A 12,435-nucleotide genomic window follows, 5' to 3' on the forward strand; every position below is an offset into this window, starting at 1 on the left:
CTACATTTTCACACAGGGATGGGGGTGGGGTTTTGGGCTGGGTTGGGTCAGACACATTCAGTCAAAACTACAAGCTACAGGCAAGGCTGGTGCCCCCACAGACAACCCCACCACCCCACCCACAGAATGGGGGCACCTGCCTAGGTCACATACTGCTTTATCTGAATGTATGTATGCAGTGCCAATAGGACACAATCTACTGCTATTACTGTGTTACAGTATCGTACAGTGACACCTACTTGCACACAGTCATAGAGAAGGTCTTTGACTAACGCTGTTCCTCTCAAATGGAACCCTGGACAGCTGCTTCATCGTAAGTTGGTGTTGACGCAGGATGTGGCAGAGTGTCCACATACTGACACGGTTGATATTATGGAATGTTGTGTGATCTGCCATGATTTGCTCTCGTAGTTGATGTAGGCAGATGGTGTTGTTTGCCAACACTAGGTTGACAATGGCCAGTTCCTGTTCATGGTGAACAGACGTTGTCTTCCACCCTCAGGAGGTCGTCTGGCAGTTCTGTAGAAAATACAAGAATATGATGTCATTGGTTAGGTTTTTCTTTACATACTGTTTACAGTAACATCACAACTGTATCACATGTACTTCACAGCACCTATTTGTTTTGTTCACTGAGGAGCATCAACCTAATATTGTAGGACTCCGTTGTATTGTACTGTGATGCAGAATGATGTGCAACAATTACATAGGTACAGTCTAGTGTCGAAAGTTGAAGACATACCTGTTCTCCAGTCTAAATGTCCGTATTATGGATGCTACCGTGAAACGACTCAGGTTGGGCTGGACTCTCTGCCTCCCTCATTGTCAGGCCATGATTTATGACACAGACCACCAAAATGGCCCTAATGTCGTAGGAAATATGTCTATTGTCTATTGCCTGGTCCCCTTCTTTGTCCTCATCCTCCTCCACTCACCTCACTCACCCACTCACCCACTCTCTCACTCATCTCACTCACCTCACTCATCTCACTCACCTCACTCACCTCACTCACCTCACTCACCTCACTCACCCCACTCACCTCACTCACCTCACTCACCCCACTCACCCCACTCACCTCACTCAACTCACTCACCTCACTCATCTCACTCACCTCACTCATCACTCACCTCACTCACCCCACTCACCCCACTCACCTCACTCACCTCACTCATCTCTCTCACCTCACCACCCCACTCACCTCACTCATCTCTCTCACCTCACTCACCTCACTCATCTCACTCACCTCACTCACCCCCACTCACCTCACTCACCTCACTCATCTCACTCACCTCACCCACCCACTCACCTCACTCACCTCACTCATCTCTCACCTCACTCACCTCACTCAACTCACTCACCTCTCTCACCTCACCACCTCACTCACCTCACTCACCTCACTCACCCCACTCACCTCACTCACCCCACTCACCCCACTCACCTCACTCACCTCACTCACCCCCACTCACCCCACTCACCTCACTCACCTCACTCACCCCACTCACCCCACTCACCTCACTCACCCCACTCACCCCACTCACCTCACTCACCTCACTCACCTCACTCACCTCACTCACCCCACTCACCCCACTCACCTCACTCACCCCACTCACCCCACTCACCTCACTCACCTCACTCACCCCACTCACCCCACTCACCTCACTCACCTCACTCACCCCACTCACCTCACTCACCTCACTCACCTCACTCAACTCACTCACCTCACTCACCCCACTCACCCCACTCACCTCACTCACCCCACTCACCTCACTCACCTCACTCACCCCACTCACCCCACTCACCTCACTCACCTCACTCACCCCACTCACCTCACTCACCTCACTCACCTCACTCATCTCACTCATCTCTCTCACCTCACTCACCTCACTCATCTCTCTCACCTCACTCACCTCACTCAACTCACTCACCTCACTCACCTCACTCATCTCACTCACCTCACTCACCTCTCTCACCTCACTCACCTCACTCATCTCACTCACCTCTCTCACCTCACTCACCTCACTCATCTGTCTCACCTCACTCACCTCACTCACCTCACTCACCTCACTCACCTCCACTCATCTCAAAGTTTTCACCTCACCCACCTCTCTCACCTCACTCACCTCACTAATTCACCTCAGTTACTCACTGTTTTCAACTCACTCACCTCACTCAACTCACTCATCTGTCTCACCTCACTCATCTCACTCACCTCACCCACCTCTCTCACCTCACTCACCTCACTCACCTCACTCAACTCACTCAACTCACTCACCTCACTCAACTCACTGTGTGTGTCTCACCTCATTTCCTGTTCTCACCTGTTAACTCAGTCACTCATCTGATCTGCAGGTTCAATTCTTGAACAACCTCACTCACCTCACTCACCTCACTCACCTTCTCACCTCACTCACCTCACTCACCTCACTCAACTCACTCAACTCACTCATCTCTCTCACCTCACTCATCTCTCTCACCTCACTCACCTCACTCATCTGTCTCACCTCACTCACCTCTCTCACCTCACTCATCTCACTCACCTCACCCACCTCTCTCACCTCACTCACCTCACTCAACTCAACTCACTTATACTCACCTCACCTCACTCAACTCACTCATCCTCTCACCTCACTCATCTCACTCACCTCACCCAAGTTCTCACCTCACCTCACTCACTACAAACCTCACTCAACTCACTCAACTCACTCACCTCACCAACTCACTCATCTCTCTCACCTCACTGTCTCTCTCACCTCACTCACCTCACTCATCTGTCTCACCTCACTCACCTCACTCACCTCACTCACCTCACTCAACTCACTCATCTCTCTCACCTCACTCATCTCTCTCACCTCACTCACCTCACTCACCTCACTCATCTGTCTCACCTCATTCACCTCACTCACCTCACTCATCTGTCTCACCTCAGAAGATCTCTCTCACCTCACTCATCTCAGACTAGTCAGCCCCCGGGCCACTCACCTCACTCACCTCACTCATCTGTCTCACCTCACTCATCTCTCTCACCTCACTCATCTCACTCATCTCACTCATCGTGTGTGTGTGTGTGTGTGTGTGTGTGTGTGTGTGTGTGTGTGTGTGTGTGTGTGTGTGTGTGTGTGTGTGTGTGTGTGTGTGTTGCCAATTTCAGGTATGTTTTGCATTGTTAATACAAGTGTTTTCCCAATGATTGCAAGAGGTTTAATTCTTGAACAAAGTGTCTAATGTAAGACACAGTGTGTCGTGTTTTGTAAGTGTGTTGCAGAATTGCAAACAAAGTGCAAAGCACAAAATGTGTTTGTACTTTTGGTGCCTTTGTTTAAGGGATGGTTGGTTTGAGTTAAGGGTTTGATGCTTTTGTCTAAGCATTCCCTTTCAGTGTGTAAGCAATCGGCAAAAACGGTAATGGTTTGACTGTAGGATGGGAATCAAATCAAGCTTTATTTATACTGCACATTTCAGACAATGCAATGTCCTTCACAGGAAAGAACGAATAAAAAACAATAAAAGTTTAAATATTTACTACACTACAAACATATGATAAAAACAAGAAAAATTACTTTATATAACCAAAATATGAGACCGTGTGTGTGTGTGTGTTTGTGTGTGTGTGTGTGTGTGTGTGTGTGTGTGTGTGTGTGCGTGTGCGTGTGCGTGTGTGTGTGTGTGTGTGTGTGTGTGTGTGTGTGTGTTGTGTGTGGTGTGTGTGTGTGTGTGTGTGTGTGTGTGTGTGTGTGTGTGTGTGTGTGTGTGTGTGTGTGTGTGCAGATGTCTAGTTGTTGCATCTCTTAAACCAGACACAGCATCCTCGGTCTCGTGAGAAGATGTTTTATTTGGTTGCTCAGTTTTAGCTCTGGCACAGACTAGTGAACACAGCCCCGGGCCTGCGATCCAAGCCCCCTCTGTTTTTCTCTCTCACTATCTTTTGTTTCTAGCCCTCCTCTCCTCCTGTACTTTTTCCCCATAGCAGTCATCCTCTGCTCCCCTCTGTCCCTTGTCTGGAAGACCCAGGCTCATTAAAATGCTTGCCACCAGATTCACAGCCACGACCCAGAGAAGGGAGGGGGACCTGGGGCTATAGACCCCAGAGAAGGAAGTGGGACATGGGGCTAGAGAGACCAGAGAAGGGAGGGGGACCTGGGGCTATAGACCCCAGAGAAGGAAGTGGGACATGGGGCGAGGGAGCCCAGAGACCAGGGAGGGGGGACCTGGGGCTAGAGAAACCAGAGAAGGGAGGGGGACCTGGGACCAGAGAAGGGAGGGGGCGAGAGAGACCAGAGAAGGAAGTGGGACATGGGGCTAGAGAGACCAGAGAAGGGAGGGGGACCTGGGGCTATAGACCCCAGAGAAGGAAATGGGACATGGGGCTAGAGAGACCAGAGAAGGGAGGGGAACCAGGGACTAGAGAGACCCACAACCCCTTGTAAGAAATTAACCCCCAACCGTCTCTCCTAATGACCAGTCCTTTGATATGGTCATCCAGCTGGTCTGGCTCTAAAGGCTGAGGTGGGTTACCATGTTAGTGACCTGCCAGGCCAATCCCACTCTCAGGCCAGAGATGAGCTTAGCCTGGCTGGACCTCAGACATCTCCGCCTGGTTCCCATACTCTTATTCTGTTGTTTTTTTAATCCTGACCTGACGGGGTCAGAGTTCAACACCCAGGCAGGGGTCACAGGTGATTGAGCATTGGATTGGCTGATGGAATTGGGAGGAGTTTAGGGATGGGGGGGTCAAGATGGGGTAGTCTGTGGGGATGGAAAACAAAAGACCAGACCAGGTCAGGAGATCAACCACAAGTTACAGTTCAGCGGTCCAGCCCCAGTTCAGCGGTCCACCCCCAGCTCAGCGGTCCACTCCCAGTTCAGCGGCCCACCCCCAGCTCAGCGGTCCACCCCCAGCTCAGCGGCCCACCCCCAGCTCAGCGGCCCACCCCCAGTTCAGCGGTCCACCCCCAGTTCAGCGGTCCCACCCCAGTTCAGCGGTCCACCCCCAGCTCAGCGGTCCACCCCAGCTCAGCGGCCACCCCCAGCTCAGCGGTCCACCCCCAGTTCAGCGGTCCACCCCCAGCTCAGCGGTCCACCCCAGCTCAGCGGTCCACCCCCAGTTCAGCGGCCCACCCCCAGCTCAGCGGCCCACCCCCAGCTCAGCGGTCCACCCCCAGTTCAGCGGTCCACCCCCAGTTCAGCGGTTGGTTTGAGATGACAGTCGGTCCACCCCCAGAGTGAATGTGGGATTGAGTTGCGGTAGTTCTAATGCATGTTTAAACGAGTGGTGGATGACACTATGATGCAAATGGACTCATGACCCAGTTCAGCGGTTGGTTTGAGATCAGACTCCCAGAGTGAATCTGGGATTAGATGGAGTTCTAATCTGTTTAAACAGGTGGATGACACTGCAAATGGACTCATGACCCGGTCTGAAATCAGATTGTAGTGTCTATAGAGATGGACTCTGTACAGCTGAGGACTTCATGACCCTGGTCTGAAATCAGATTGTAGTGTCTATAGAGATGGACTCTGTACAGCTGAGGACTTCATGACCTGGTCTGAGATCAGACTGTAGTGTCTGTAGAGATGGACTCTGTACAGCTGAGGACTTCATGACCTGGTCTGAGATCAGACTGTAGTGTCTGTAGAGATGGACTCTGTACAGCTGAGGACTTCATGACCTGGTCTGAGATCAGATTGTAGTGTCTGTAGAGATGAGAGACAGTAGAGAGACTATCATGTTGAGAGTTGAACGTTTTTTGAACATGGTCCTGGAAACTTCACTTGAAAACTTGAGTCCCCTGACGATGACTAACGTCTAAAGCATCGGAATGAGTGAGATGAAAAGAAGAGGAAGAAAGAAAGGAGGAAGATAGCATCTGTTTGTTTTTCTCTCTTTCTTTCCCAAGCTTGTTATCGTTCCTCATTTCCTGCTGGACGACAAGTAAATAATTCACATGTTCTGCATGTTCAACACTGGGATGTGTGTGTTAGTGTGTGTGTGTGTGTGTTAGTGTGTGTGTGTGTGTGTGTGTGTGTGTGTGTGTGTGTGTGTGTGTGTGTGTGTGTGTGTGTGTGTGTGTGTGTGTGTGTGTGTGTGTGTGTGTGTGTGTGTTAGTGTGTGTGCCTGTGTGTGCGTGGGTGCATGCAGGACCAAATTGAACCCAACCACCCCCTCTGTGTGTGTGTGGGTGCGTGCGTGGGTTGGTGCAAGTTTTGTGCGTGCATGCAGAACCAAATTGAACCCAACTACCCCCCTCTGTGCCTTGGTTGACTTCTGTCAGAGAAATGTCTTTATAAACTGTCCCACAAGTCATCTAGAAACCTTGGAGGGAGAGATGGGGAGAGAGAGTGAGAGAGGGGGAGAGACAAGACCTCTTCTTTGAGGCAGGAAAATGAGGTCATCATTCTGAATTGTGAGATGTTCCCAATGCACCATGCTGGATTCACATGACTCTGCACAGTCCTGCCCACATACAGTGCAATGTGCATGTATGCAGAGACACACACATACCCCGATCCACTCCAGTCCCCAGGGGAGACAGCCAAAGGATTGTCTCAATCAGTCTTTCATTGTGACCCTGGAGTTCCTACTCTCTCAGGGACAGAGAGAGGATTGACAGTTTAACCATAGATCATAACAGTGCTCAGACAGTGGTCAAAAATCACCTCTTTAGGAGATGGTAGAGAAATGAAGCAGACCTGGGTTCAAATACTATTTGAAGTCATTTAAAATACTATATCTGTGCTTGATTGCCTGTGACAATAAAACCAATAGAGAAGTCCTGAAAGTGTAAATCAGATATCTCTCAGATGGTCGACGAACAGGGTTAGCTTCTGCATTAGCACATGACTAGCTGGCACAACTGGGGGCGGCCATGGAAGAGGTTCTTTACCGTTTTCAGCGTCTCAAACATCCCCGGGAGGCTCTGCATCCTACTAGCAGAGGATACTCTAGAACCAGCCTTCCCAGTGAGCCAGCCCAACAGATCATTCAGCAACCTGCTCAGGTCAGCGATGCCCGTTATCCCTCCCAGAGAAATATGATGGTACCCAATCCAAATGCAGTGGCTTCCTACTTCAGTGCTCCCTTTATTTTACACACCAGATGGAAGCCCCCACCACCGAGAGGTCTAAGGTTGCCATGGTTATTTCTCTGCTGACAGGGTGGGCATTGCAATGGGCTAAGGCTGTCTGGGAGAGAGGAGGAGCTAAATTACTATGAGGGGTTCATGGCTCTGTTTAAATGTATTTTCGATCAGTCCAATCATCAGGAGAATATCCCCTTCATCACCAGTGCACCAGTTCACAAGAACATCCTCGGCCTCCCTTGGCTTCAATGCCATAAACCCACCATTTATTTCATGGCGAGGATGAGAATCACAGACTGGTCACCTGAATGCCAGAGGACCCGCTTCCCTGTTCCCTGTGGTTCCATGTCGGTTGTGAGTCCTTTGTTTTCCCTTCAGCCCAACATGCCGTAGGTATAACAGGATCTGAGAGAGGTATTCTCCAAGACCTGGCCACCTGTCTCCCTCCTCATCATCTCTGGGACTGTGCCATTGACCTGCTTGCTGATGCAACATCTCCGCACTGATGCATCTACCCTCTGTCTGTGGTTGAGCTCCAACAGGGGTTCATCCGCACGTCCACTTCTCCTGCGTCAGCTGGTTTCATCTTTGTGGCCCAGAAGGATGGAGGATTACGCCCTTGCATTGATAACAGAGGACTCCATGAAATTACCAATGAAGTATTGGTACCCCTTACCGTTGGTGCCATCGAGCAGCTCCGTGGGGCCCGGTTCTTCACCAAACTGGACCTACGGAGTGCCTATAATCTCATCCTCAACCGGGAGCGGGATGAGTGGAAGACAGCATTCAGCACAGTCTGCTCACTACGAGTACTTGGTCATGCCCTTTGGCTTAGCCAATGCTCCGTCAGTGTTCCAGGCATTCGTTAACAAGGTGTTCAGGGACATGCTCGGACGCCAGGTGATCGTATATATTGACATCTTGATCTACTCAGTTTATCTGGAGGATCACACACATTGAAGCAGTCCTGGAACGCTTCCTGGCCCATCACCTGATCGTCAAAGTGTCTATTCCATCAGAGGGTGGTCTCCCCTTCTTGGGTTACCAATTCAGCCCGCAGGGAGTAAAGATGGACGACAAAAAGGTAGATGCAGTCAGGTCATGACCAGTCCCAACCAACATTGGGGTTACAACGTTTTTGGGGTTTGCCAACTGCTACCGTCGTTTCATCAGGAATTTCAGCTCTGTTGCCGCTCCTCTCACCTCTCTCCTTAAGGGAGGCCCCCGTAGGTTGGTGTGGGGTCCATCAGCCAATGAGGCATTCTGTCTTCTCAAGGGTCGTTTCACCTCTGTCCCAGTGCTGAAACATCCAGATCCCACAATATCCTTTGTGGGTGAGGTGGACGCTTCCGAGGTAGGCGGGGAAATTTTGTCTCAACGACAGGGGAACCCAGAGAAGTTGTACCCATGTACGTTTTATTCTAAGAAACTGTCCCCTGCAGAGAGGAGCTATGACGTCGGTGATCGGGACCTCCTGGTGGTGAAGTTGGCATTAGAGGAGTATAGACACTGGCTTGAAGGCGCCAAGGAACCATTCATCATCCTCACCGACCACAGGAAGCTGGAGTACATTAGGAAAAGCGAGGAGGCTGAATCCGCACCAAGTAAGGTGGCCGCTTTTCTTCACAAGGTTTAACTTCACGCTAACCTATCGCTCAAAGAACACAAAGGCCGATGCATTGTCCCGCCTCTACGATTCGGGAGAGGGCCCTGTCCTGAGTGAGCCAAAAATCCCATCCTCACGAGTCGTAGCTCCTGTGGTCTGGAACGGAGATGTGGAGATCCACCAGGCTCTGGAGAGTGAGCCCGCACCCCTGAACTGTCCTCCTGTACGCATCTACGTTCCCACAGGGATAAGGGATCGGCTGCTGATCTGGGCACACACAGCTGTCTCAGGACATCCAGGTATTTCTCACTCCATTGCTGAGAAGTACTGGTGGCCCACGATGGTGCAGGATGTCAGTCGATATGTCAACTCCTGTTCCGTATGTGCCTAAAAAAGTCTCCGCGGAATGCCCCAGCAGGGAAGCTCCTACCATTTCCCATGCCTCAGCGACCTTGGTCTCATCTATCCATTGACTTTGTAACCAATCTCCCCTCCTCTGACAGGTTTCACCACCATTCTTTGTGGCAGTGGATAGATTTTCTAAGTCATGTCATTTAGTTCCTCTTCCTGGTCTCCCCACTGCTCTCCAGATTGCTGAGGCACTCGTCCAGCAGGTCTTCCAGCATTATGGCCTTCCGGAGGACATTGTCTCTGACCGTGGCCTCCAATTCAAATCAGTTTGACGGCCTTCATGGAGAAGCTCGGGGTCACGGTCAGCCTCACTTCCGGGTACCAGCCTCAGTCCAATGGGCAGGTGGAGAGGATGAACCAGGAGGTTCCTGAGGAGTCACTGTCTGGACCGGCAAGGTGAGTGGGCACGATTCCTTCCATGGGCAGAGTATGCCAAGAATTCTCTGCATCACTACACTGGGTTGACTCCCAGTGTGTTCTGGGTTTTCAGATGGCCCTGGCTCCGTGGACTCCGGACCAGACCGAGGCTGCTGCGGTTGAGTGGTTCCGGCATGCAGAACAAGTGTGGAGCGACGCTCACGTGAGACTCCATCGTCGAAAAGAACAGGCAGACCGCCACCACAGTGAGACCCCTGTGTTCTATCCTGGGGATTGCGTCTGGCTCTTTACCAGGAACTTCACACTCTGCCTGCCCTGCAAGAAACGGAGCCCCCGATTTGTGGGTCCGTTTAAGGTTCTCTGGCGGGTCAACGAGGTGATGAAAAGGTTACAACTGCCCAGTCACTACCATATCTCACCCTTGTTTTCATGTCTCTCTTCTCAGGCCGGTGGTTCCTGGTCCCCTAACTGATGCAGTCCCCCACGACACCCCACCACCCCCCCCCTGGACATCGAGGGCAGTCCGGCGTATGCTGTCAGATTTCTGCTGGACACCCGGCGTCGTGGGGGGGTCGGCTCCAGTATCTGGTAGACTGGATGGGGTACGGCCCTTAGGAGCGGTGTTGGGACATTCTGGATCCCAACATCATCCGTGATTTCCCAGGGTCCGTGCATCAGAGGGGGGGTTACTTTCACATCTGCTCCTCCCCTCCGGCGGGCGACATTACCGGAATACTAACCACTGGTCCTGGGACTCATCATGATTCACACCTGGACCTCATTACTTCCCCTTATAGGTCCCTTCCTTTTGTTCATTCCTCAGTTGGTATTGATCCTGGTTTATGCGATCTCGTCTTGTTTCATGTTTTTCATTTCATTAAACTTTTCACCTGCACCTCCTTCTCGACTCCCTGTGTCATTGTTACAGTAGTGGACACAAAGGTCTGAGATGGTGTGACTACAGAGGACAGTCTCACGGGTGTAGTGAGCTACCGATCCACAGAGAGTAGTTAAAGATAGAGTCAACAACATTCTTTCAGTGCAGCTCTCTAAATCGGCTTTTAAATTAGTTTTTTATTTAGAACTGACAGCCCTACTTATTCATGGATTTATTTTCAGATATCCGGGTCATGATGATCCAAACCAGTCTGTCTAGCCATGTTTAAGCAGTCCTGAAAAGCCATCTGGTCAGGAACACTTTAGTGGATATAGTCCCTAGATGTTCTACTAGCTCTAGGCTATACTATACCAACTAGGCTATACTATACCAACTAGGATATACGTATTTCAGTTGGTAGGGCATGGAGCTTACAGGGGCAGGATAGTAGGTTCGATTCCCAGAACCACCCGTATGCAACAATGTATGCACGCATAAGTTGCTTTTGTTAAAAGTGTTGGCTAAATGGCATATACTATTTCTACATGGTCACTCATTGGGTCTAGAAATCCCTTGCCTATTGAACTGACAGCCATGAACTCTCTATGGGATAGTCCTAGATAAGTGCAGGTGTCCTACATCACATGACAGTGGACTGTCAGTTGGTTCCCTGATTGTCAGCCCACCCCAGACATCCCCTACCCCCTTCTTTCCCCCTGGGAGCCCCAGGATCCCACCTGATATCCTGATCAATGCCCCTTCGGCAGCTAGTCCCGGCTCCCCCTTTAAACCCTGGTGGAATGTGTGGATTTGAGTGAGAGCTGTAACCAGAGAGCAGCATTCTTCTTTCTAAGCCCATAATGGAGCAACTCTCTTCACTTCCTGTTGTTAATCAGTTTGTTTTGATTTCTTGAGGTTTTGACACTTTGAGATCTGTGGGAGAGAGGAAGAAAGATGGAGAGGAGAGAAGGAGAGAGGGAAGGGAGATTTGGGAGAGGGGAAGGAGAGAGGAGAAGGACCATGACATTATTCCTACTGGTGTGTTTGTGTGTGGGGGATAGGTGGGGTTTTCCATATAACATAGTACACACACAGAGTCCACTCTTCCCCCAGTCCCCCTACCTCATCATCATTATCTATATGGGACTCCCACCTCCTGCCAGCACCATTTGCACTAAATTCCAGATGAGAAGCTTGCCAGTGGAGGGGTACATAAAAAGGTAGAGGGGGTCTACCTCACCTCTCTCAGGCACGCATACCCCCCATCTCAACTTCTCCGTTCCCCACCTCTTTACGGCTCCAATAATAAACAACAATAAAATAATCCAAAGCTAGTCTAATTATTTTTTTAAAGCAGCCGTATCCTTACAACTTCCAGAGCAGCGAAGGCTAATGGCCGCAGGGGGGAATCACATTAAACACAGTTAATCGCTACCATGATGCGTGCGAAAACACACTGTCATGTTATGGCCCGTAAACTGTGTAGGGTGGTTCTCACTCGGAGGTAAAGTGCTTCCATGGTTTCGTCAGGTGTGGTATAGCAGGGTTGGGGAGTAACTGATTACATACAGTTTTATAACCCATCCTCTCCTCCTCCTCTTCTCTTCCTCCCCTCCTCCTCACCATCTCCTCCTCTACTCCTCCTCCCCTCCTCCTCACCATCCCCTCCTCCTCTTCTCCTCCTCCCCTCCTCCTCACCATCTCCTCCTCCTCCTCTTCACCATCCCCTCCTCCTCCTCTACTCCTCCTCACCATCCCCTCCTCCTCTTCTCCTCCTCTACTCCTCCACACCACCCCCTCCTCTTCTCCTCCTCTTCTCCTCCTCCTCCTCCTCACCATCTCCTCCTCCTCTTCTCCTCCTCTACTCCTCCTCACCATCTGCTCCTCTTCTCCTCCTCTCCTCCTCCTCACCATCCCCCCTCCTCCTCTTCTCCTCCTCCTCTTCACCATTTCCTCCTCCTCCTCTTCTCCTCCTCTCCTCGTCCTCTCCTCCCCCTCTTCTCCTCTCTCCCCTTTAACCTTGTCCTCCACATCCCCTGCTCCCCCTCCTCTCCTTTCCTTCCCCCTCCTCCCTCCCCCCACCTCT

At 51.0% G+C, this 12,435-nt stretch overlaps 1 long non-coding RNA gene across 1 annotated transcript; it reads left to right on the forward strand.

Moving 5' to 3' along the window:
• Positions 1 to 8,446: 8,446 nt before the first annotated feature.
• Positions 8,447 to 10,372, forward strand: LOC123998729. The gene is made up of 3 exons (XR_006832322.1): positions 8,447 to 9,490; positions 9,585 to 9,816; positions 9,918 to 10,372. It is a non-coding gene; the product is annotated as an uncharacterized LOC123998729 (long non-coding RNA).
• The last annotated feature ends 2,063 nt before the right edge of the window (positions 10,373 to 12,435 follow it).

This window comes from Oncorhynchus gorbuscha, linkage group LG16, assembly GCF_021184085.1.
Source record: "Oncorhynchus gorbuscha isolate QuinsamMale2020 ecotype Even-year linkage group LG16, OgorEven_v1.0, whole genome shotgun sequence".
Classification (NCBI taxonomy): Eukaryota; Metazoa; Chordata; class Actinopteri; order Salmoniformes; family Salmonidae; genus Oncorhynchus; species Oncorhynchus gorbuscha.